We start from the raw sequence: 26,406 nt of genomic DNA, 5'->3' as shown, positions 1-26,406 counted from the left end.
TGGATTAGCAGAATTAATATTAAGATGTGCACACTATCCAAAGCAATCTACAGATTTAATCCAATCCCTATCAAAGTACCAACAGCATTTTTCACAGAATTTGACTAAATGATAAGATTTATATGGAAGCTCAAGAGACCCCAAATAGCCAAAACAATCTTGAGAAAGAACACATGGAGGTATCACATTCCCAGATTTCAAGATATACTACAAAGCTGTAATAATCAAAACAATATGGAACTGGCACAAAAATAAGACACATAGATCAATGGAACAGAGTAGAGAGCCCAGAAAAAAAAACAAAAAACCCATGCTTATATGGCCAATTAATCTATAACAAAGGAGGCAAGAATATACAAATTGATTGTTGTCAGAGGGAAAGAGGTTGGGGGAATGGGTGAAATGGGTGAAGGGGAGTGGGAGATACATGCTTTTAGTTATAGAATAAGTCATGATGAGGATAAAAGGTGCCACTTAGGGAATATAATCACTGATACTGTAAGGTTTGTATGGTGACAGATGATTGCTTATGGTGAGCATAAGGTGATGTATAGAGTTGTCACATCACCATGTTATTCCCTTGAAACTAATGTAGCATTATGTGTCGTCAGAACAGTCAAGTAGACAAATTATAAGAGCACATTTCGAAGAATGTTAACAGAATTGCTATAAATGGCTTTTTAGTGTGTTTGAATCAGTATCCAAGTAAGGCCTATACAGTTTTTTTAACTAACAGCTAGATTGAGATATAACTCACACACTATGCAACTTATTTAAAGTGTACATTCGGGAGTTTTTTAGAATATTCACAGGGTTGTACACCATCACCACAATTTCAGAACATTTTCATCACCCCAAAACTCGGTACATTAGCAATCACTTCCCATTTCTCCCAACCTACCCGACCCCACACCCTCGGCAACCATTAATACTTCTGTGTTTATAGACTTGTATATCTGGACATTTCATATAAATGGAATCCTATCATATATGTGGTCTTTCTTGGCTGGTTTCTTCCACTTAGCATTCATGCCATAGCATTTGTTTCATTTTTTTCATTTTTCATTTTTTTCATTTCACCTGGGTATATACCCAAGGGTGGAATTGCTAGGTTACTCGGTAAGCCTGTGTTTAACTTTTTGAAGAATCACAAGACTCACAAATCTATTTTATATTATTTACATTCTGTGGAGCATTCATTCTTCCAAAATCTAGTCCATTGAATTTAGGTCTGTTTGCAGGGTTAATTTTGAGGTCAGATTTTGAGGTTTATTCTGATCCCAGGAGGATTCTTTTTAGCTGTCTCTTTTCCTGATTCTCGTAAACTATTTGGTTTATGTTTTAGTTTATTGCACTCATGGAGCTACTTACAAGCCCTCTTTTAATTGTGTACCACCAAAATCTCCACTGTTTGCAGGGACACCCTTAGACTTGAACTTTACTCAAATAATGTCAGAACTCTCTATTCTTATGGACTGCCTTTTGTAGACACAATGGCCTCTTCTCTCATAGTGACACCCTGCTTTACAAACTGGGAGAGACAATAACCTTGACTTTGCTTATCTCTGGAACCTGCCCAAAGCAAGCTGGGGTAAAGATGACCAGGATTCCAGTATTCCCAGCCTGCTCTCCAGCCTAGGGAATGGGACATATTGGCATAGTTACAAATAAATTTATTATTTTGCTATATTCAGAACTAACATGGTACTTCCAAGTTTAAGAAATACTTATTTTTGAAGTTATATATAAAAGATTCCAGAGTTTCAAATCAAATAAAGTAAATTTGGAACATGTATTTTAAAAATAATGATTATACAATCTGAATAGTTGGTTTGTAAGTGTGGATTTCATTACTTTTTCTAAAAAGTTTATCACTCTAACACTAAAACATGACAACACTGTTGTGAATAATTATTCTAATTAATCCTCCTCTAATATTAAAAAAAAAAAAGTTTATTTTTCCAAAGGCATTTCTACAAATAAAAGGAAAATGGCCACTCTAGTCATTAAAATCTGCACCTACCCAGCAGATTTATAGTTCTGGCCCTTAGGGGTTTTTCCCCCCCACACAGAAAACTAGTGCCATCATAATAAGTGAACCGATAAAGATTATTCACATTCTCTCCTCCCTCATTGTATCTAATTTATCTGTCCAGCATGAACCCATTACTTGGTGCTTTCATGAGAGCAGGCTGTACGTCAGGAAGTAGACAATCTCCACCCCACTGTGGGATGGACAACATGTTAACCACTTACTACATGCCACGCATTTCACACACATCACACTTTCTCCACGACAACTCCATATGTCAGGTAGTCACCCCAATTTGACAAATGAGGAAACTGACTCCAGAGACAGGAAGTAAGTTGTATCTAAATCACCGGCCTCTCAAGAAGTGGAGCAAAGACACAAACCCTTCCCCATCAAATCCCAAATCCTGTGCTCTTTCTAGAATAGCACATTGTGTCCCAGACACTTAAGACAGCAAGTTAGCATTACAAATGAATCTGTAACTTTGGAGGAATTGTGATAAGAAACCAACAGAATAGAGAGCTCAGATTTAGACTGTCCTAGCCCCAGACAAGAACTAGCTAGCTTGCTTTGTGACCTGGCTGAAGTCCTTTAATCTGAACTTTAGCTTCCTCATCTGTAAAATGAAGCACTCCCTCCCTATACAAATGGTTTTGATTATCTGACTAGTGCTATTATGTTCCAAATATAGGAAAAGTATATAAAATTTAGATATTGTATCACACAAGGTACTTGATTATATGCAGATTTTTAACGAAAAGTCTAAGCTAACTAAACACCTACATATTAATTAGAATAAGCTCATTGTTTTTTGATTTTTTTTAAATGTTTGTTTACTTTTGAGAGAGAGACAGAGATGGAACGTGAGCATGGGAAAGGCAGAGAGAGATAGAGACAGAGTCTGAAGCAGGCTCCAGGCTCTCAGCTGTCAGCACAAAGCCTGACATGGGGCTTCAATGCACAAACCATGAGACCATGACCTGAGCCTAGGTCGGATACTTAACAGACTGAGCCCCCCAGGCACCCTAGAATAAGCTCATTGTTATTGTGCTGGAACAATGTTCCTCTTTGTTGTTGTTTTCCTTCTCATAAACTAGCAACCAGTAAAGAGACTATAAAATATGTTATAATGTTGTAATAATGTGTCTTAAATAATTCCAGTTCTTTGTACTATGACTATAATGGAGTCTTTAACAGAAAGAAACCTATTATGTTAAGCATAACCATTTGGTTAAAATTAACTAAGGCACTGATTTTTCTATGAGGCTGCTTTATCTGAACTACAACTTCTGAAAATTGTGCTTTCTTCTGTTAGCTGCATTTCTTGGCAGCCATGAAAATGGCAAAATTGTCTTAACAACACCAAAGTCAAGATACTGTAACATCACACAATCCTAAATGAAAGAGTAAAAGATAAGACCCAGAAAGGATTTAGGATCCCAGGTAGATTACTTATCATTGAGATTAAGGAGAAATAAAAGTGAAGTGAAAGTAACTGGAAGTTGATAGTAGTATACCACAGAGGGGATAATGTGAGTAGAGTAGAATCGACCAGAGAGATGCAATGACTGAACTGTTAAAATTGCTTTTGCTTTTCTAAAACCACGAGCAAACCACGTATTCTCTGAATCACAGTTCCTTCATCTAAATTGCATAATTAAATAAAATGATCTCTTCCAGCTCTGATACTCTGTGACCACAAAACTAAGAGCCAGAGTGGTATATTACAGCACCCATTCCCACCGCATGCCCCCCAAATGCCAAGAATCTGATCTTACAAGTACTAAGTTTGTGGTATCTGTATATAAATATATAGAGCTATAGCTATCTTAGTTTTGCATCTTCAGGCATAACATACCTCTGCCTTGGAAACTCCTTGAGAGATCAGAGCACTTAGTTCACAAAATGAAATAATCAGACATGAAAGTGCACCAGTTCCTCCCATTGTTGTGTGGAGTTTTGATAATCCTTGCTACACAGTGGTTGCCTACTTTAACGGAAGGACGAATATAAGTGCTCTGAAAACAATCACTTTAAATGTAAATATTGATATTATATTCTAGCTCACATAGGAAGGTAAATTTAAACTTCTTGTTCCCTCAGAAATGCCTCTTGGCAGTTCTGAAATATGAGTCCACTAGCCAATCTTTATCTGGTGAGCAGTATCTCATGCCAGAAAGATCATTGGTCTAGGAGTCAGAAGACTACTAGTTCCAGCCCTGCCTCTTTCTAGGTATGTGCTTGTATTAAGTTTATTTGAGGACCTAATTTTTTACCTGTAAACTAAGAGGGCTGTGTTTCATTAGATGGTCCTCTAAGGCTTTTTTCCCCCCTCTCAAATTGTGCTCTCAAACATATCCAGAATTCTTTTAGTCCTACTCAAAAAAAAAAAAAAAAAAAAAATAAAAATATATATATATATATATATATATATGTGTGTGTGTGTGTGTGTGTGTGTGTGTGTGTGTGTGGCTTTGCTGATTTAATTACAGCCTCCTTTGGTGCTAGAGACAAGAGCAAACAAGCAGCTTAAAAGATTATTTCATTTCTGAATAAGAAAGAAGATCCTGTACCTACTTAGGCTTGAGATGCACTCGACCTGAATCTCTGCAGACCTTACCCAAGAGAACAGATTAGAATTAGAACTCCTTTTTTTAAATATATATAATTTTTATATTTTTAAATATAATTTATTGTCAAATTAGCTAATATACAGTGTATACAGTGTGCTCCTAGCTTTGGGAGTAGATTCCCATGATTCATTGCTTACATACAATACCCAGTGCTCATCCCAACAAGTGCCCTCCTCAATGCCCATCACCCATTTTCCCCTCTTCCCTGAGCACCCCCCCCTCAATCAACCCTCAGTTTGTACTCTGTATTTAAGAGTCTCAAGGGTTTGCCTCCCTCTCCGTTTGAAACTATTTTTTCCCCCTTCTCTTCCTCCATGGTCTTCTGTTAAGTTTCTCAAGTTCCACATATGAATGAAAACATATCTGTCTTTCTCTGACTGACTTATTTCACTAAGAATAATACCCTCCAGTTCCAACCACTTTGTTGCAAATGGCAGGGTTTCATTCTTTCTCATTGCCAAGTAGTATTCCATTGTGTGTATAAACCACAGTTTCTTTATCCATTCATCATCCATTGATGGACATTTGGGCTCTTTCCATAATTTGGCTATTGTTGAAAGTGCTGCTATAAACATTGGGGTGCATGTGCCCCTATGAATCAGCACTCCTGTATCCTTTGGATAAACAGAATTAGAGATCCTCATTAGTAATTTGCACAGAAACTGAACAAAAGCAAAAAATGGAATGAGGAAGCAGACTGTATGACACACAAGCAGCACCTATATTTGTTGAATGAAGAAGACCATAAGGTAAAGATGATGAAAAGGTAGGCTTACAGTTTTTGTCCTATCTAATCAAATCTATGTCCCAGGCTCCAAGTACTCCCAGAAATCAATGAGGAGTTATATATTCTGCAACATAGGCAACACAGTCCATGAATTTTAGTCTGTCAGTGGGGTAGCTAAAGAAACCTGAATACAGATTGGGTTTTTCCAATCTTAGAATATAGGGCTGCACTGGATATTTGAGGCTGCTCTCCACTCCCCACATTCCTCAGTACCAAGAGAAGGGGTTGGCTTACTTTGTGTTCCACACTGACAAAAACCATTGCTGCTTCATCCTTGTATACCAGCACATCCTTTGAGTTGATGAGGGACTAATTCTCACTCCCACCCTCTTGGTTTTATCCCATTCTTTCCAGTCTGCTTGGGACTTTACTTCAGCAATCATTACCCCTTACTCTTCTAATTTTCACTTTCTCCTTTCCCCTTGATAGGAACATGCTTACATGAAGTACCTTCAACCTTTAAAACAAAATCCCACAGCTTACATGGTGTTACCTATGAATCTTGTTGGCATTCTTTTCCTTTCACCCCCAACTGTGTTTACTTACTTTTTCTCTTCTTATTTTGTTTTGTGTTAAGCCACATGTATTTCTGTAAGTGATATTAAATCTTTTTGGATACAGACCTGAATACAGGACATGCAAATATTCATGTATCCTAACAGGTATCATATCCGACTTGTCAACCTAGATCTAGCAAAGTGAGCTCCAAATTAAAGTTTGAAAACTGAATGAGCAAATGAATATCTTCACTTATCAAGTAGCATGCAGTTAAAACAACAAATTAAAGTGAGATTTTTGTTTTAGAACTGGCCTTTTTCTACAGAAATTGTGGATTGAAAGATCTCGGTTAACCTTATTTCTCTGGTAATCTGATCTTTCCAGTAACCAATTCTGAAACAAAAACCTTTTTCAGGCAGGCAGAGGGGAAGGTAGTGTGTGTGTGGCTGCAAACCAGTCTCAATAAGCAAAGATGGGAGTCTTACTGGAAATTAGGACCATCTGAATCTCCTGAGGCTCCAGTCATCTCCCAGCCTCATAGGATCATTATGAGCATTAAATAGAATCATGTATGATAAAGCTCTTCACAAAAATATAAGTTTTTACATAAATGTTAAGCAGACTAGTTGGCAGATTTAGCCACTCTAGCTAAAATGTATTACCTTGAAAGTGGAAGGATTTCACTTTCACTTAAAGATGAATCACAGCAAGACTCAGATCTATCCTGAGGCTAATTCTTGATGTTTATCTGAGATATAATACAAACATATTGTTTGATACAATACAAACATATTGTATCTGTTTTATAAATTGGTTCCTTTAAGACAAAGGAAAATACAAAGTATAAGCTCTAAAATGGAAAAGATTTGATTATCAGTAATAGAAACCACTCCTCCGATTCCTGAGCTATACGTAGCACAGAGTGAGGTAGAATTTTGACATGAATCCAATTTATGTCATGGAGGTCTAGATCTGCTTTTAGCATATCCCTTTTGCTCTTCCCAAAACACATATTCAAGATGAAAAGTAGAATCAGCAACAGGCTTATAGGACTTTGGTGCATTGTGACTTACCAAATAGTTTATTGTCCATAGTACCATTTATATGGTACTGCTGCAAAAAAATATTTAATCTAAATTCAACCATGAGAAAACAGACAAGTGCAAATTGAGGGACATTTTGCAAACCAACTGATGTGGAGTAAAAAATGGCAGTTTTGAATGAAAATAAAGTTAGGGAACTATTATAGACTAAAGGAGACAATAGATATAACAACTGATTGCAATGTGTTATCCTTGGTTGGATACTGGACTGGAGGAGGGGAAAGAGCCATCAAGGACATTTTGGAGACACCTGGGGAAATTTGCATATATACAAATTTTAGATATAGGATTATATCAATGTTAAACTTCCTGAAGGTGATAAGTGAATGTAGTCGTGCCCTTATTCTCAGAAAATACATGATGAAATATTTAGGTGTGAAGTGTGATATAAAATATTAAAAATTCACAGGTAATATAAATGTTTTGTTAAATAAAGATGCATAGATGGCTCAGTCGGTTAACTGCCCGACTCTTGATTGTGGCTCAGGTCATGATCTCACAGTTCGTGGGTTCGAGCCCTGCATTGGGCTCCATGCTGACAATGCGGATCCTGCTTGGGATTCTGTCTCCCTCTCTCTCTGCCCCTCGCCTGCTCATTCTCTATATTTCTCTCTCAAAATAAATAAATAAACATTAAAAAATTAAAAATAATAAAAAATAAATAAGGATGCATAGAGATGATAGCAGCAAATCTAGCAAAATGTTAACCACTGGTAAATCTAAGTAAAGGGTACATGGATATTTAATGCTCCCTTGCAAATTTTCTATAGGCTGAAGGTTTTCCAAATAAAAATTTTTTAAATTCCAAAAAATTTTATAAAAATTCTACTTCTGCTATCTCTATTGCTGCAGGACTAAGTGCTTTGCAACCTGTCTAGCTATCTGATGACAGGTTTGTCATCAGAACTGCCCAGATTCCTCACCTGATATGCCTCTTGATGACTTCCTTCTTTCCTCCTAAACTATTAACTACCCTCAACTTTCCCAGCTACAACCTCCTCTCAAGCAATTTATCTAGCTTCAACTTTGATAACACCCCTCCTTGCTTATCCTCTTACTCCCTGCTCCTTTATCCTCCTTTGTGTTTCTCTCGCCTTTCTATTCTATTGCCTTTGAACCAGTTTTTGTCCTCCAAGTTGAATTTTAAGATCTTTACCATTTCCTTGCTTCCTGCATTCAAGGCAGTAAACACTCCTTCTCAAATGGTTCCCACTATGTGACATAATCTGTTCTGCCTTTCTACACTGCCTCCCCTATAATGGGGGAGATTTTTGGAATTCCTGCTAACTTAATATACCTAAATCCATTTCACTCTACCCTCCAGGGTATCCAATGTGTAACACTCCTCTCATCCCCCCAATTCATAACCTTGGTAGAAAATATCCTAGTGACTTTATAAGACAACCTAAAGAAAACGTTGAACATTACATTGAACACTACAAAATATACCAATATGTTCAGGTCCCTTAAATAAAGGAGCAGAGAGATGTATGACTGGCTATAGAGATCAAACTACCCAGAAAATATACCTTTAATTGGTATGTCCAATAATTGGGAGTATCTTGAACCAAGAATAATTGCTATTCCATATTTTGCCTTTGTCTCCTAACACTTTCAAAGTCCTCTTTTAATGGGAAATTAAGTCACCTTGAATATCTCTACATCTTTTGGAAGAACTCTAGCATGAGCAATCTGTATGCCAGTTACTAGGGGTCCATATTTCTGATTCAGGATGTTATGGAATCTACTGCCAGGATGCTCTTGGAGCGCAAAGAAAGTATAGCTCAACCCCTGACTCAGTCATAGTGGTTCTACTGAATTGCTTGAAAAACTCACTTAAACTTCCATGGCATCCATTTCCTCATCAGTAAAGTGGAAGGAGACTGTCATCTCTGAGGTGACTTCCAGCTCTGATAGTCCTTGACTGCAAGAGTACTATATAATATCTTTTGCAATTAAGATAGTAAAAATAATTTTAAAATGTGTTTACTCATGATAGATTTGACTAATCAAAATTAGTATGATTCATGTATGATTCATACATGAAGCATTATATCTGTTCTCAATTGAATTACTGTAATGAGAAAAAAATGTTATTTTAAATCTATTTGTATAGCCATGTAATATAATGTTTGGGAGAATAGACTCTGGAAACAGAGGCCCTTGGCTGAAGTCCGTGACTCACCAGCTGTGTGACCCTGGGCCAATCTTACCCTCTCTTTAAGGACAATTTCCACTTGAATAAAGCAGGGATACTTTTTTTAAAAGATGGCAATATTTTGATAGCAATAATTCATTGTTGAATATGTTAATAGACTAGGGAAGCCTTCTATGGTGTGCAGAATTCCTTATACAATTAAGAAAGAAGCAAGATTTGACAACTATCTCTGCCCATGCCACAATGACACTGGCCCTGGTCCTGCTCTCTGGGTGTTTACATCTAGACATGTGTGCATGTTTGGGGAAAGGGGGTGGAGGGACAGTCAGACATGAAACAACTCATTGCAGAAATAATTCCAATTTTCTTAAGGGCCCCACAGGTACAATAATGACTAAACAATGAGAATAATACCTACCATTTATTTAGGGCTCACCATGTGCCATCTAATCCTCACCTTAGGATTCAGTTACACATTAAAATGTAGTCTTGTTATCTCTCTTTTGCAGGTAGGACTGAGGCCCAGAAAGGTTAGGTGAGTTGCTTGGGGTCACAGTGCTAGTAAGTCACAGAATGGAGGTTTGAGATACATTTGAGGCTCCTAGAGCCAAATGGACCAGCACCCTTATCCACTGCAGTTCCCACAGCCAGCTAACACAGCACCCCTCTGGAGGGTCCTCCCTCTGACCAGGCTGGGTCAGCGCTGGGGCCTCTGCCTCTCCTAGCTAGCTGTGCTGTGGTCGAATGGTTGCTACCTCTGCCCCATCTCCACCCTATGGAGGCCCTTTGGTCTCCTTCTTACCTCTTCTCAAACTTGTCATAGCCTTAGCTGGTGTGCAAATCCTGGGCATCCTCCTGGCTCTTCCTAAGATAGTTCTTCTCTGGAGGACCTGTTGCTGCTGGGGGGGGGGGGGGGGGGGGAGGAGCCTCCCTAGACCTGAGGGGACACACACCCAAATTTCCCTCTGGCCTCTGGAACTCCTCTACCCCTACCCAGGGGTGTAGCTCCTAGAAGAGCAGCAGATAAGTTACCAAAGAAACCTCATCTTCAAGTTTTGTGACCCCTCACTCCTGTGTCCTCTTTAACTTGTTACCACGTGCCTTCTGGGAGTGGAGGTCTCTGGCCCTCCCCAGGTCCCAACTGTGCTGTAATCTCCTACCCTTTCAATTCTCCCTCACTGCAGGCTCTGCCCCATACTCTAAGTTTTTTCCTAAACTAAGTGTGGGGCTGGGTGAGACATATACAGTTCAGGCCACATCTTGCCCATCATTCCCCTGCACTAGAAATTCAGCATTATTTTATAATTATGCCAAAACTACTGTGTTTTAAATATTTATCTTTATTATTTCATGCTGAATATGCAAATAAGGTATTCTGGATCAGAGACAGAGTTCATGTCAATTACCTTCCAGTGAATAATAAGTATACTAGCCTCACACCCCTGCAAGGGTATCAAAAAGAGAGCAAAGTCAAATGTCTTACACAAATATCTGGATGCTCCATAGGTGAGTGGTGATGAAAAGTGTAGAATGCAGCTGTCTCCTGCCTTCCTGAAATACTCTTCTTAGAAATGTAATCAGTCTGAGTGAATAAAATATCTCCAAGGGCCATATAGCCCCATGTATCTTAGATTTTATGACCTAGAGGTGTTGCCAATGTCTGGGCTTCATACCTTATCTTCATATGAAGATAGATAGCACTGCCATCGGTTTATCTGCACACTGTGGCCTAACTTAGGGACCTGTCTGTTGTGTAACCATTTGGCTCTCTCAGGGATATAAAAGAAATTTTATTATCATTTCAGATAAGAGCGATTAACCAGACAAATACATACAGATCTAATTCTTATGGTATGTGAAGAGTGCAAATAAGGTAGGGATTTCTACTGGAGCAGAACAAAATCCAGGGAAGTTTTATTTACCTGAAAAGACCCACAATGTTCTAATTATACCAAAAGTGCCTGGAAATTTCTGGTGCCCCAAAATTCATTTCACTTAACAAGTTTTTGGGTTTATACTCTGTGAAAAGGTAAGATGCAGTCCCTGTCCCTGAGTTGCAACGGTGCATATGGTCAATTTGCTATAGGCCAGTGGGATCTGAAACTGCAGTTTATAGTTTTAGAGCAGGCCCATCATCATCACATATAGGCAAGCTTCATGTGAAATAGAGAAGATTCTAACCAGATGTCCTGCCCCAGAACAGCCACATACAAATTGCTGCCTCACTCTGTCAGTGCACACATCTGTTCTGAGGACATGTACTATTAATAGAGATTTACCTATCCAGACCCCTCTGCAGTTTACCAAATACAATGCCCATTGAATACCTCACTGGTATCTGTAATTATACAGTAGGCAGAAGGATGGTTAGTATAGGCCAAAAGAAGTTAAGTAACTTATTCAAAGTCATATGATGAATAAATGATACAACTCAAATTCTAATTCATATTTTTATTACAAAGCCAGAATCATTTTCACTAAATAAGTTCTGTATAAGTTTATGTAAGCACCCAATACTGCCAATGTCATGTCAATTATTGTAATAGTTGCTGTATCTTTCATTCAACTTCTTAGGATATGAGGATGTTAAAGATTCTTAAACCAGTCTAGTTGAAGAAATTGTGTAAGGATGCACTGAAGCCCCACTTGTTGCCGTATGGCATAAACTGAATACTGGGAAATGGCAGCAGCAGGTAGGCTAATTGAGTATGTGACAATCTAAGATGACATTTTTTAATCTCTCCCATCCTCACCCCCACAGCACCCAACAACCATTGATCTTTTTACTGTCTCCATAGTTTTTTCTTTTCCAGAATGTCATACAGTTGGAATCATACAGTACATAGCCTTTTCAGATTGTCTCCTCTTACTTAGTAATATGTATGTAAGGTATCTCCATGCCTTATTATGGCTTGATAGTTCATTTATTTTTAGTGCTGAATACCATGCCATTGTCTGGGAATACAACAGTTTATCTATTCACCTACTAAAGATATCTTGGTTGCTTCCACGTTTGGCAATTATGAATAAAGTTGTTATAAACATCTGTGTGCAGGTTTTGGGTAGACATAAGTTTTCAACTCCTTTGGATAAATACCAAGGAGATCAATTGCTTGATCATATGGTAAAAGTATGTTTAGTTTTGTAAGAAACTACCAAACTGACTTCCCAAAGTATCTGTACTATTTTGCATTCCCAGTAGTAATGAATGAGAGTTCTATCATTCCACATCCTCACCAACATTTTGTGCTATCAGTATTCCAGATTTTAGCCACTCTAACAAGAATGCAGTGGTCTTTCATAGTTTTAATTTGAAATTCCCTGATGACTTATTATGTGAAACATCTTTTCATATGCTTATCTTTCATCTGAATATCTTCTTTGATGAGGTGTCTGTTTAGGTTTTTGGCTTATTTTTTAATCAGGTTGTTTTCTTATGGTTGACTTTTAAGAGTTATTTTATATTTTGGATAACAGTCTTTTATAAGATATGTCTTTTGCAAATATTTTGCTCCCAGACTATGGCTTTCTCATTCTCTTGGCATTGTCTTTCCCAGAGCATGAGTTTTTAATTTTAATAAAGTCTAATTTGTCAAATATTTTTTTATGGATTGTGCCTTTGGTGTTATATCTAAGTAGTCATTACTATACCCAAGGTCATCTAGGTTTTCACCTATGTGATCTTCTAGGCGTTTTATAGTTTGGCATTTCGCATTTAAGACTGTGATCCGTTTTGAGTTAATTTTGTGAAGGGTATAAGGTCTGTCTAGATTCATCTTTTTTGTATGTGGAAATCCAATTGTTCCAGCACCATTTGTCAGAAAGACTATCTCCTTTGTCAAGAATCAGCTAACATCTATTTTTTGGCTCTCTATTCTGTTCTATTGCTCTATATGTCTGTTCTTTAACCAATATCACACAGTCTTAATGTAGCTTTATAGTAAGTCTTGAAGTTAGGTAGGGCCAATTCTCCAATTTTGTTTTCCTTGTATATTGTGTGGGCTATTCTGGATCATTGCCTCTCCTTATACACATTAGATTAAGGACGTTGATAATCACAAAATAACTAGCTGGGATTTTGACTGGGACTGCATTGAATTAACAGATCAAATTGAGAAGAATGCACTTCATAGCTTGTAGTTTTCTTCATATAAATCTTGTGCATACTTTGTTACATTTATATCTAATTATTTCATTTTTTGAATACTAATATAAATGGTATTATATAAATTTGAAATTACATTTCAAATTCAACTTGTCCTCTGATGGTATATAGGAAAACAGTTGACTTTTGTATATTAACCTTGGACCCTGCACACTTGCTATAATTATTAGTTCCAAGAGTTTTTTGTTGATTCTTTCAGATCTTCTACATAGACAGTTATGTCATCTGTGAACAAAGGCAGTTTTATTTCTCCCTTTCCCATCTTGTACAGATTCCTTTTCTTGTCATGTTGCATTTGCTAGAACTTCTAGTACAGTGTTGAAAAGGAATGGTTTAAGGGAACATCCTCATCCTTGCCTTGCACCTGATCTTAGTGCGAAAGTTTCAAGTTTCTCACCATTAAGCATGATGTTAGCTGTTGGGTTTTGTTGTTGTTGTTTTTAGTTTTGGGTTTTTGAGGGTTTTTTTTTAGTATTCTTTATCAAGTTGAGGAAGGGTTCCCTAGTCCTAATTTACTGAGTTTATATCATTAATTAGTGTTAGATTTTGTCACATGCTTTTTCTGTATTTATTAATACAATCATTAGATTGTTCTTTTTTAACCTATTGATGTGATGGATTACATCAATTTATTTTTTTTAATATATGAAATTTATTGTCAAATTGGTTTCAATACAACACCCAGTGCTCATCCTAAAAGATGTCCTCTTCAATGCCCATCACCTACACTTCCCCCCCCCCCCCCCCCCCCAATAAACCCTCAGTTCTCAGTTTTTAAGAGTCGCTTATGCTTTGGCTCTCCATCAATTGATTTTCAAATGTTGAAACCACCTTGCATACCTGAGACAAATCTTACTTGGTGATGGTATATAATTCTTTTTATACATCACTGGATTCGATTTGCTAATATTGTGTTGAAGATTTTTACCTCTATGTTCATAAGAGATATTCATCTGTAGTTTTATTTTCTTGCAATTTATTTGTTTCAGTGTTAGAGTAATGCTGGCCTCATAGAATGAGTTATGAAGTGTTCCCTCTGCTTCTCTCCTCTGAAAAAAAAATTGTAGAGAGTTGGTATAGTTTCTTCCCTAAATGTTTGGTAGAATACACAAATGTACTTGGTGCTTTCTGTTTTGGAAGTCTATTAACTACTGATTTCATTTCTTTAATTAATATAGGCCTATTTGCTTCATTTATTTCTTTTTGTGTGAGTTTTAGCAGATGATGCCTTTCAAGGAATTGATCCATTTAATCTAAGTTATCAAACTTGTAGGCATAGAGTTGTTCATACTATTCCTTGATTATCTCTTAATGTCTAAGGAATCTATAATGATGTCCTCTCTTTCATTTTTAATATCAGTTATTTGTGTCCTTTTTTATTAGCCTGACTAGAGGCTTATTAATTTCATTTATCATTCCAAAGAAACAGCTTTTGGTTTCATTAATTTTCTCTATTGATTTCCTGCTTTCCATTCAGTGACTTCTGCTCTAATTCTTATTATTTTCTTCTTTTTACTTTGGATTTAATTTGCTCTTATTTTTCTAGTTTAAGGTGGAAATTTAGAATACTGATTGTAGAAATTTCTTCTTTTCTAATATATATATTAATGCTGTATGTATATTAATCCACTTTAAGTGCTATTTTCACTGCATCCATGTATTTTGATACATTGCATTTTCATTTTCATGTAGTTTAAAGTAATTTTAAATTTCTCCTGAGATATCTTCTTTGACCAGTGTGTTATTTAAGAGTATGTTGTTTAATTTCCACATGTTTGAGGATTTTCCTAATATTTTTCTGTTCTTGGTTTCTAGTTAACTCCATTGTGGTCTAAGAGAAGGTATTGTTTGATTTCTATTCTTTTAAGCTTGTTAAGGTGTGTTTTATATCCAGAATGTGGTCTACCTTGGTGAATGTTCCATGTGAGCCTAAGGAGAATATGTATTTTGCCATTTTGGATAAAGTGGTCTGTAGATGTTGATTATATTCAGTTGATTGATAATGTTGAGTTCAACTATGTCCTTACTAATTTTTGCCTGCTGAATCTGTCCATTCTGACAGAGGGGTATTGAAGTCTCCAATCATGATAATGAATTAATTTATTTCTCTCTGCAAATATATTAGTTTTTACCTTACATGGTTTGATGCTACATTACTTTTAGCAAAGGTATTTTGCAAACTTTATTATATGAATAGTGCAAAACACTTAACACTTAAAGTCAGCAAAGCTTCATTTAAGTAAAAAATTTTATTTAAAAAAAGATTATTGGGGTGCCTGGGTGGCTCAGTCAGTTAAGCATCCAACTTTCGCTCAGGTCATGATCTCACAGTTCGTGGGTTTGAGCCCTGCATTGGGCTCTGTGCTGACAGCTCAGAGCCTAGAGCCTGTTGAGGATTCTGTCTCCTTCTCTCTCTGCCCCTCTCCTTCCTGCTCATGCATGCTCTCCTCTCTCTCTCAAAAATAAACATTTTGGGGCGCCTGGGTGGCTCAGTCGATTAAGCGTCTGACTTCAGCTCAGGTCACGATCTCGCGGTCCACGAGTTCGAGCCCCGTGTCGGGCTCTGGGCTGATGGCTCAGAGCCTGGAGCCTGCTTCCGATTCTGTGTCTCCCTCTCTCTCTGCCCCTCCCCCGTTCATGCTGTGTCTCTCTCTGTCTCAAAAATAAATAAACGTTAAAAAAAAAAAAACATTTTAAAAAAGTGTTGGCTACTAAAAAAAAAAAGATTATTACCTCCCAGTTGATTGATTTCTACTATATAACGTCAATCTTATGCAGTATAATAAAAACTCCATCATTAGCTGTTGATTTCCTCCATTGCTCTTTTGAATCTTAAAATGCAGAGGAGCGTTACTTAGACAAACATGAAAAAAATTCAACCCAAATAAACTGTGCAAAGTGATTCCTAATAGTTATAAATGCATTTCGTCTAAACTATCCAAATAAGTAGCTATGGGATAACCACAGGTATTGATCCAAAGCTGGTAAGGGGTTTTGCTTTTGCAGCTTGGTAAAAGGTCTGCACTTGTATAGTAGGTAAGAAGTCACAGTTTAAGGATGCATGCTCTGTAAATACTCACTACATATACACATTTAGCATCTGCAAACACTAGAGATGTACATTATCAGTGTACCCTCAAAAGTCAGGCACAGTTTTTAAAAATGAAGTAACTTGATTCTTAACATCCCCAGGAATCCTTCCTGAAAAGTTTTGACAGCTACCAATAAATCATTTCCATTGTGCCAGGGTTACAGCATCTCTGGGGCCTTTAGGGTTTGTTGAAAATGGATTTGCTGGCTTTTAGTATAGCTACTGCATCTTTCACTGCATTGTAGATAACATCCTTCACCTATAATTTATCTTCATGATTGGTATGAGTCTGTGACAGATAACAGAATTCCTTAGTAAGCCAGAAACATTGTTTAAAATGCTCTGAGAAACAAAATCATCAACCACTTGATACAGCTAAATAAGTTATGAACCTCATATGGAGTTCCTGTTGGGATAATTACCACATCTCTGAGAAACTTACAATTGCCCAGCCTTCAACTTCATACTCTTGATGAAGATGTTTTCTTAGTGATAGGTCTAAACACCAGATCTGATTAGTAAGATCGTGGTTGCTGGGTTTTCCTGAACTTGCTTTTCTGATAACTTTTAAAGAAATGCTAATAACTTCTCTGTGTCTTTAGTGGTATGTATGTACCAGAAGGTTCTTGGCTTCTCTTTTCCTTCAATAAATTGCTTTTTTATGAGTTCATGAAAATTTCTATCTTGGAAAGTTTTAAGGACTTCTCTCTCAGTCACTGTCCTTTTGAAATTTCCACATAGACCATGACACCAGCTGCAACAGATATATCTCAGTAAAGATGTTATTCCACATTTTTGATCTTCCAGAATAATTAGTCTACAAGCACCATACATCTTGGTACCCCAATCTGGCCATAGTCATTTGGTAGCCTAGAGGAAAAAATGCAGTTCACCATCTCACCTCGTGTACTCAAACAATGGAATGTTGGCCACTAGATCATCAAACCTGTAAGGCATTATATCTCTAAAATTTCTTCCTGGTAACCAGACCTTAAGTTTCAAAATCACTAATTCCTTTTCATTTTTCAAGAGATTTGGAATACCTTCAAGTACAATTCAAAAGTCTCCTTTTGTGACTTCAGTGATAATTTCGTTTGTCCTTGCTATTGATTGAATGTGTCTCCCCCAAAATTCATTTTTTGAATCTAACTCCCCAATGTGATATTTTGAAGTGGGGCCATTGGGAGGTGATTAGACTCTGTCCTTATGAATACATCAGTGCCCTTATAAAAGAGACCCCAGAAAGTTCCCTTGCCTCTATCCTGAGAAGACACAGCAAGAAGACAGTTGTCTATGAACCAAGAAGTGGCCCTCACCAGACACCAAGTCTTTCAATACCTTGAACTTGGACTTTTCAGTCTCCAGAACCGTGATAAATAAATGTTTGCTTTTTAAGCTATCCAGTCTATGGTATTTTATTATAGCAGCCCAAATAGACTAAGATAGTCCTACAATTAACTAGATCAACTTACTGGTTATCAAACTCTTTGATGAGGGAGTAAAGTTTTCAAAATTCAGCCTTCAATTTATGATGCATCCAGACACCATTACTGGCTACCCTGTTTCCCGTACTCCTTGAAAACATTCCAGTTCCTCTTATTTTTGGGATCCTGCAAGCACAGTAAGCAATTACCACACAGCCAGTAGTGACGAGTTATCAGAATGTCATGCTTAGTATCAATCCTTGAGGTTCTTCCATAAATCAGAGAAGTCTTATTTTCTACCAAAGAAGGAAAGATATCAAGGATTTTTTATGCATTCTTTTGTCCATTTTGTCTTTGTTTTCTGTGTTGACATTCCCTCTTGTTGAGTCTGCTGGCCAATGTAAAGGAAAAGTGCTGGTTGGACAGGTCAGCTTTATGCTGTTGGCTGGCTCGGAGGCTGCACCCTTGCCTACAGCTGCTGCTTCCAAGACTGAGGGATTCTACAGAAGCATAACACTAAGAATAGGTTTTTCCTCTCATTAAAGGTGTCTGTTTAATGTCTTCTTCTGAGGCTAGCTTTGAAAAGAGCTTGAATTTACTGTTTTAACAAGGACAATTTGCCTCTATCCCACATTTGATCTTACAAAATGAACAGTCTCCAACATTATAAAGAACTTTTCCAAGACTGACCTGTGTAGGCATCAAGTTCCTTGCTTCATATACCTGACTCTTCATTCATCCCAGCTGAGGAAAACCTTGTAGATAATACTCTCTTGGCAATTTTTGCTTTTCATTTGGTAGCAGTCCGCACATACTCCAAATTTACAGTGAGGATACACCCAGTGCAAGTTGAAGATGGTAGTATTGCACACATCACATATTTCTTAAATATCTTTGGAAGCCCACCCACCAGCAACTCTGTAAGAGCTGTTCTTAGTGTGACTCCATGGTTGAACCAGCTTCTTTTTAAGAAATAACAATTTGACATCGTGGTCCCCAGTTTTGGCCAGCATACGATATCCAAATCAGTCGCCACCACATTTTTGGTTAAAAGTAACCATCAGCTAATTGTTCATTGTTATTACAAACCTTCTTACAAAGAGGCAACACAGGAAAAACAAGCAAACAAAACTATATGCGCACGCGCACGCACACACACACACACACACACACACACACCAGGTTCTAATAACTTAACAAATAAGGTTTCCTAAGGTTTGTGTGAGGAGACTTGTGATCACATAGCTCCCTTTTCATATTCATCACTTACCTCAGAGAAATAGTGACTAAGATGATGAAATTGACATTATTTCAGTGATAGTAGGTCAAGAATGACTTGGAAAGCAAGAAGCAAAAAATCCGACTAAATAAGAAGTGTAGAGATAGATGGTTGCTGATGTTGGTCAACCACTAAGCCATGTCATCAGGAGCCTAGACTTTCTATTTGTTTGCTCCATCATGTGTAGCTAGCTGTTAGTTTTCCATCTTTGTGTTTTCCAATTATGGTCTCAAGATAACCACTGAAACTTCAAGCAAAGAAGAAAAGGGAAAGACCACTTTCAGCCCCTACAATGCCACCCTGACATAAGCTTTCCTAAAAGCTCCAGTAGTTGTTACATATTTCACTGGCTAAGACTGGGTCATTTGGCCACATTTAGCTCCATGCAAATCTGGAAAATTCTCTTGTATGGAAAAGGGCAACAGGATTAGCTTAGATTAATTATGATTAATCTTCTGGAGGTAGACAGACTATATTATATACAGGCAGTGCCTGTATTATATTACATATTATATTTAATATGTATGTATATAATATATACATTTAATATATGTATGTATACATGTATATGTATATATTATATTTAATATGTATATAATTATATAATATTATATACATTATATACAGGCAGTGCCTATATTAGCCAGCTTTCACTGTGATAATATTCCATAATAAGCAACTCCCAAAATCTTAGTGGTTTATAAGAACAGGCATCTGTTCCTCACTTATGGGCACGTAGGTCGTCTGTAATTCTGCTGGGTTTGGCTGGGATCAACTGGGCTTGAATACAGACTGTGTGTGTTTTCATGTCTGCCCCATGCATATTCTTATTCTGGCACTACTGATGACCCTAGAATAGTCTCATAGCAAATGGTAGGTGTGCAAGAAGCCAGATAAAAATCACAAAATCACACACATTCAGAGTCTCTGCTAATGTCATGTACAGTAACATTCCATTTGCCAAAAAAATTCCCTGGCTAATTCCAACACAAACTGGGCAAGGATATATATTCTGCCAGCTCCAGTGGAAATTGCTACAAAGTCACATACCAAAAGGTTTAGATGTATAATTCTATTACAGAAAGGGAATGAAGGACTGGGAACAAAAATGTAATCTTTCCCTTCATTCCAAATAAACTGGGGCTCTGAGAGCAAGAGAGAAAGGAATAGCTAGTGAGTAGCCATCCAACAGTGCCTTCCACACTAGAGCAATCAAAAGAAGACTTAGAAACTTTTTTTGTTTAGTTAGCAGGAAGAGGAGGAAGTGATGAAATGGATGTGATACAGATTGCTTTCCTGGGCAGGGCTTTCTAGCTATAGTTTGACAGACAGTTGGATAGGCTGACATACACAATTTAACATCTCAAACTTTCAATTCCATAAGCTGTCAGCATTTGAATTCCTGCTAACAACAAACACCTGTGATGCAGTATGTGACATATTATAAAGTACTTACATGAATACTTTATCCCCCCAACAAAACTATGAAGTTCTCCTCATTTTATAGCTGAGAGGTCAAGTAACCTAGGCAGCTGACTATAGATGACAGAACTATGATGGGAACCAAAATATGTCTGATTTCATTAACTCAGGCATCTACTACCTGCCAGGCACCATGCATAGTGCTGAAGATGCAGACCAGTGATACAGACACAGCCCCTGCCCTCCAGGACTTTATTCTTAGTCTCTAAGCTATACAGCCCAGTGGACATTTATTACATGTTAACTAAAAAATGAATCCATTATATATGTAGGTATGTATATATATATATATATGTGTGTGTGTGTGTGTGTGTGTGTGTGTGTGTTATTTTTCAAATAAATATACTATGTGCCAGGTAATCTAAGGGCTTTGCATGTCGGATACCAATGAACCATCATCAACTTTATGAAATAAGTACAGTTGTTCACCATTTTAAATATTAGGAAGCTGATATATGTAGAGGTTACCTTTGTCACACACCAGAAGTGAAGGAACAGGATTAGGACATGGGCAGTCTGGCTCTAGAGCTCATGTTCTCACAACACCATACACAGCCCATGACTAATACAGACTTACTTCAATATATTAATGCATCACTATAGCTTTTTCTGATGTATTTTCTCATTTAAAAATACTCATTATAGTTAGCCTGCACAGGTTAAATGAATCCCCATAACATTCATTTGGCTTTGAAAGTGAGAATGGACAAATTGTGTGAGTTGTTACAACCAGCAGGACTTAAAGCCTGGAATTATAAAACTCAGCAGGTGGCTCTGGGAGAGCCTAAGGGCATTAGGAAGCAGAGACCCCACCTATAAAGAAACAGCATAACAAACAACTCTTGCAGATACAGCATAGAATCAGCAGGTTGAAAAATGCCTGGGGCATACAGGCAGGAGAGTGACTCACTCATCTCAAAGTGTGGCCTAGAGAGGCAAAGATCATGGAGAGACTCCACAATGAACAAAGGAGTTGGCAAGTGCCATCTCCGTAAACACAGGGCCACCTGTGGGAAACAGCACTGCAACAACACTTGCTACCTAACTTGCTTACACCAAGCCTGACCCTCATGCTTGGAAGGATCCACCCTTCCCAGTCACACTTGCCTCAGTCCCAGTGCTATGCTCCCCCTCCCCCAGAAGACAAGTGCAAACCCCCCAACATCTTATCTCAGACTTGTGCATTTTATGAGACCTCAGTTCCAGAGGTGGCGGGTCTTATGTCACAAGCAGAACAGCACAAATCTTGTCAAAACATGCCCCATCCTTCCTGGGGACCAAACGATGGCCACAACAGGCAAAGAGAACCTGTCCAGACAACTAGACTGAAGGAAAAAGAGATCAAGACTCAACAGCAGAGCCCATGCAACACACATAGGAGATACTCCCTGAAGCAGCAGACCCTGGGGTACAGGGAACACTGCACTGCAGGGCATACAGGACCTCTTCTTCATAAGGCCGTTACTTCAAGAGCAAGAAAGGTAGCTGACTTTCCTAAAACACAGAAACAGACACAGAGGGACAAAATGAGGAGACAGAGAAATATGTCCCCCCAAAAAAGAATAGGACCAAATCACAGCAAGAGACCTAAGCAAACAGACACAAGTAATATGCCTAATAGAGAATTTAAAGTAATGATCACAAACATACTCACTGGACTTGAGAAAAGAGGGGAGTACATCAGTGAAACCCTTAATAAATAGATAAAAAAGAACCAGTCAGATGAAAAACACAAGAAATGAAATTAAAAATACACTTGATGGTTTAAATAGCAGGCTAAAAGAGTAATGAAAAGTAACCAAGCTGAAAAAAGTGAGAGGGAAAAAATTATGCAAATTGAGAATAGTCTTAGGGAATTCAGCGACTCCATCAAGCACAATAACATTCACTTTATAGGGATCCCAGAAGAAGAAGAAGAAGAGAGGAGGGGAAGAAAAATTTTTTGAAGAAATAATAACTGAAAACTTCCCTAATTTGGAGAAGGAACTAGATATCCAGATGCAGGAGGCAGAGATCTCCACTCCCCCGCCAATCAACCCAAGGAAGTCCACAGCAAGACACATAGTAATTAAAATGGCAAAAAGTGGGGATAAAGAAAAAAATTTTAAAGCAGCAAGAAGAGGGAAGACAATTACATACTTATGGAGACGTCCCATAAAAATATCAGTGGGTTTTTCAGCAGAAACTTTGCAGGCCAAGAGTGACAGGATCTATTCAAAGTGCTGAAAGGAAAAAAATCTGCAGCCAACAGTAGTCTATCCAGCAAAGCAATCATTCAGAATAGAAGGAGAGATAGTTTCTCATACAAACAAAAGTTAAAGCAGTTCATGACCACTAAACCAGGCCTACAAGAAACAGTAAAGAGAACTCTTTGAGTGGAAAGGAAAGAGTATGAAAAGTTAAACAAAAAAATAGAAGTATTTCTGAAAAAATGAGTCAAGGGATTCATAAAATAAAAGGATGTTAAATATTATACCACATATCCAAAATGTGATGAGGAGAACAGTAAAGAATGGATTTAAACCTAAGCAACCATCCACTTAATATAGACTGCTATATGCAGAAGACAAGATGTTCTATACAAACCTAATGGTAACCACAAATCAAAAAGCAGTAATAGATATACAAAGAATAAAGAGAAAGAAATCCAAGTATAACATTAGGAAAGCAATAAACCATGAAAGACAGCAAGAAGGGATCAGAGAAAAACTGCAAAAACAACCACAAAACAGGGATGCCTGAGTGGCTGTTGGTTAAGCGTCCAATTTCAGCTCAGGTCATGATCTCATGGTCCATGAGTTTGAACCCCATGTTGGGCTCTGTGCTGACAGCCCAGAGCCTGGAGCTTGCTTCAGATTCTGTGTCTCCCTCTCTCTCTGCCCCTCTCCCACTCATACTCTGTCTCTCAAAAATGAATAAATGTTTAAAAAATGAAAAAAGCCAACGACCATAAAACAAGTAATAAAATGGCAATAAATACATATCTATCAAAAATTACTTTGAATGTAAATGGACTAAATTCTCCAATAAAAAGACATGGGGTGTCAGAGTAGATAAAAATTAAGACCTATCTATATGCTGTCTACAAGAGATTCATTTAGATCTAAAGCCACCTGCAGCTTGAAAGTAAGGGGATAGAGAAATATATATCATGTCAATGGATGTCAAAAGAAAGCTAGGGTAGCAATACTGCTATTCCACAAAATAGACTTTAAAACAAAGATTATAATAGGTGACACAGAAGGACCCTATATAATAATAAAGGAGACAATCCAACAAGAGAATATAACAATTGTAAACATTTATGCAGCCAACATGGGTGCACCCAAATACATAAAACAGTTAATAACCAATGTAAAGGAACTAATCAATAGTAATACAATAATAGGGGACATTAACAGCCCACTTACATAGATGGACAGATAATCCAAACATTTCAACAAGGAAACAGTGGCTTTGAATGACACACTAAACCAGATGTATTTAACAGATGTATTCAGAACATTCCATACTAAAACAGAATACATATTCTTTTCAAGTGCACATGGAATGCTCTCAGAATAGATCATATATTAGCACACAAAAACAAGCCTCAAAAATCAAGAATTGAAGTCATACCATACATCTTTTCCAACCACAGCACTATGAAACTAGAATGACAAAAAATCGGGAAGGAGCACAAATACGTAGAGGATGAATATATGCTACAACACAATGAATGGGTCAATTAAGAAATCAAAAAATAAGTCAAAAAGTAATGGAAACAAATGAAAATGTAAACACAATGGTTCAAAGTCTTTGGGATGCAGCAAAGGCACTTCTAAGAGGGATGTTTGTAGCAATACAGGCCTACCTCAAGAAGCAAGAAAAATCTCAACTAACCTGACAACTAAACCTAACCTTACCTCCAACCTAACCTTACACCTAAAGGAGATAGAAAAGAAGAACAAAATCCAAAAACAACAGAAGGAAGGAAATAATAAAGATCAGAGCAGAAAGAAATGATGTAGAAAATAAAAACAATAGAAGAGATCAATATCAATAAAACCAGGAGCTGTTTCTTTGAAAAGTCAACAGAATCTCATCAAAAGACAGAGGGGTAGAGAGAGAGAGAACCCAAGTAAACAAAATCACAAAGAGGAGAAATAACAACCAACACCACGGAAATACAAACAATTCTAAGAGAATATTATGAAAAATTATATGCCAACAAATTGGACAACCTAGAAGAAGTGGATAAATTCCTAGAAACATATAACCTACCAAAACTTAAACAGGAAGGAATAGAAAGTTTGAACAGACCAATAACCAGTAAAGAAATTGAATCAGTAATCAACAACTACCAACAAACTAAAAGTCCAGGACCAGATGGCTTCACAGGTGAATTCTACCAAACATTTTAAGAAGAGTTAACACCTATTCTTCTCAAAATTTTCCAAAAAATAAAAAAGGAAGGAAAATTTCCAAATTCATTCTATGAAGCCACATTACCCTGATACCAAAACACCACGTGAAGAAGGGAACTACAGACCAACATCTCTGATTAACATAGGTACAAAAACCTCAATGAAACACTAGCAAACCAAATCCAACAATATATTAAAAAAAAATCATTCACCACAATCAAATAGAATTCATCCCTAGGATGCAAGGTGGTTTGATATTTGCAAAAAAAAATGTGATATGTCCCATCAATAAGAGAAAGCATAAAAACCATATGATCATTTCAATAGATGGAGAAAAAGCATTTGAAAAAGGACAATATCCATTCATGATAAAAACTCTTAAACAAGTTAGAGGAAATATACCTCAACATATTAAAGGCCTTATACAAAAAACCCACCACTAACATCATACTCAATGGTGAAAAACTGAGAACTTTTCCCATAAGGTCAGGAAAAAGATGAGAATGTTTTCTCTCCACTTTTATTCAACATAGTACTGGAAGACCTAGCCACAGCAATCAGACAACAAAAAGAAATAAAAGGCATCCAAACTTATAAGGAAGAAGTAAAACTTTCACTATTTGCAGATGATATAATACTATATATAGAAAACCCTAAAGATTCCACAAAAAAACTACTAGAACTGATAAAGGAATTCAGTGATGTCACAGAATACTAAATCAATGTACAGAAATCTTTTGCATTCCTATACACTAATAATGAAGAGCAGAAAGAGGAATTAAGAAAACAATTCCATTTACAATTTCACCAAGAGCAATAAAATATCTAGGGATAAGCTTAGTCAAAGAGGTGGAAGACCTGTACTCTGAAAACTGTAAAACATTCATAAAAGAAATTCAAGGCTACACAAAGAAATGGAAAGACATCCCATGCTCATGGATTAGAAGAAAAATATATGGCTAAAATGTTTATACTACCCAAAGAAATCTACAGATTTAATGCAATCCCTACCAAAGTACCAACAGCATTTTTTTTGGAAGAGCTAGAACAAACAATTCTAAAATTTGTATGGAACCACAAAAGACCCCAAATATCAAAAGCAATCTTGGGAAAGAAAAACAAAACTGGAGGTACTACTATTCTGGACTTCAAGTTATATTACAAAGTTGTAGTAATCAAAATAGTATGGTACTGGCATAAAAATAGACACACAGATTACTAGAACAGAATAGAAAACCCACAAATAAACCCACAATTATCTGGTAAATTAATCTTTCTGAAAGGAGGCAAGAATATACAATGGGAAAAAGATAGTTCCTTCAACAAATGGTGTTGGGAAAAATGGACA

General features: G+C 37.1%; 1 pseudogene; it reads right to left on the bottom strand.

Moving 5' to 3' along the window:
• Positions 1–16,582: 16,582 nt before the first annotated feature.
• On the bottom strand, positions 16,583–18,932 carry LOC125911385 (lysine-specific demethylase 3A-like; annotated as a pseudogene).
• Between the last annotated feature and the right edge of the window lie 7,474 nt (positions 18,933–26,406).

The sequence above is a fragment of the Panthera uncia genome, assembly GCF_023721935.1.
Source record: "Panthera uncia isolate 11264 chromosome C1 unlocalized genomic scaffold, Puncia_PCG_1.0 HiC_scaffold_3, whole genome shotgun sequence".
NCBI classification, from domain to species: Eukaryota; Metazoa; Chordata; class Mammalia; order Carnivora; family Felidae; genus Panthera; species Panthera uncia.
This window is presented reverse-complemented; position numbering and strand designations above follow the sequence as displayed.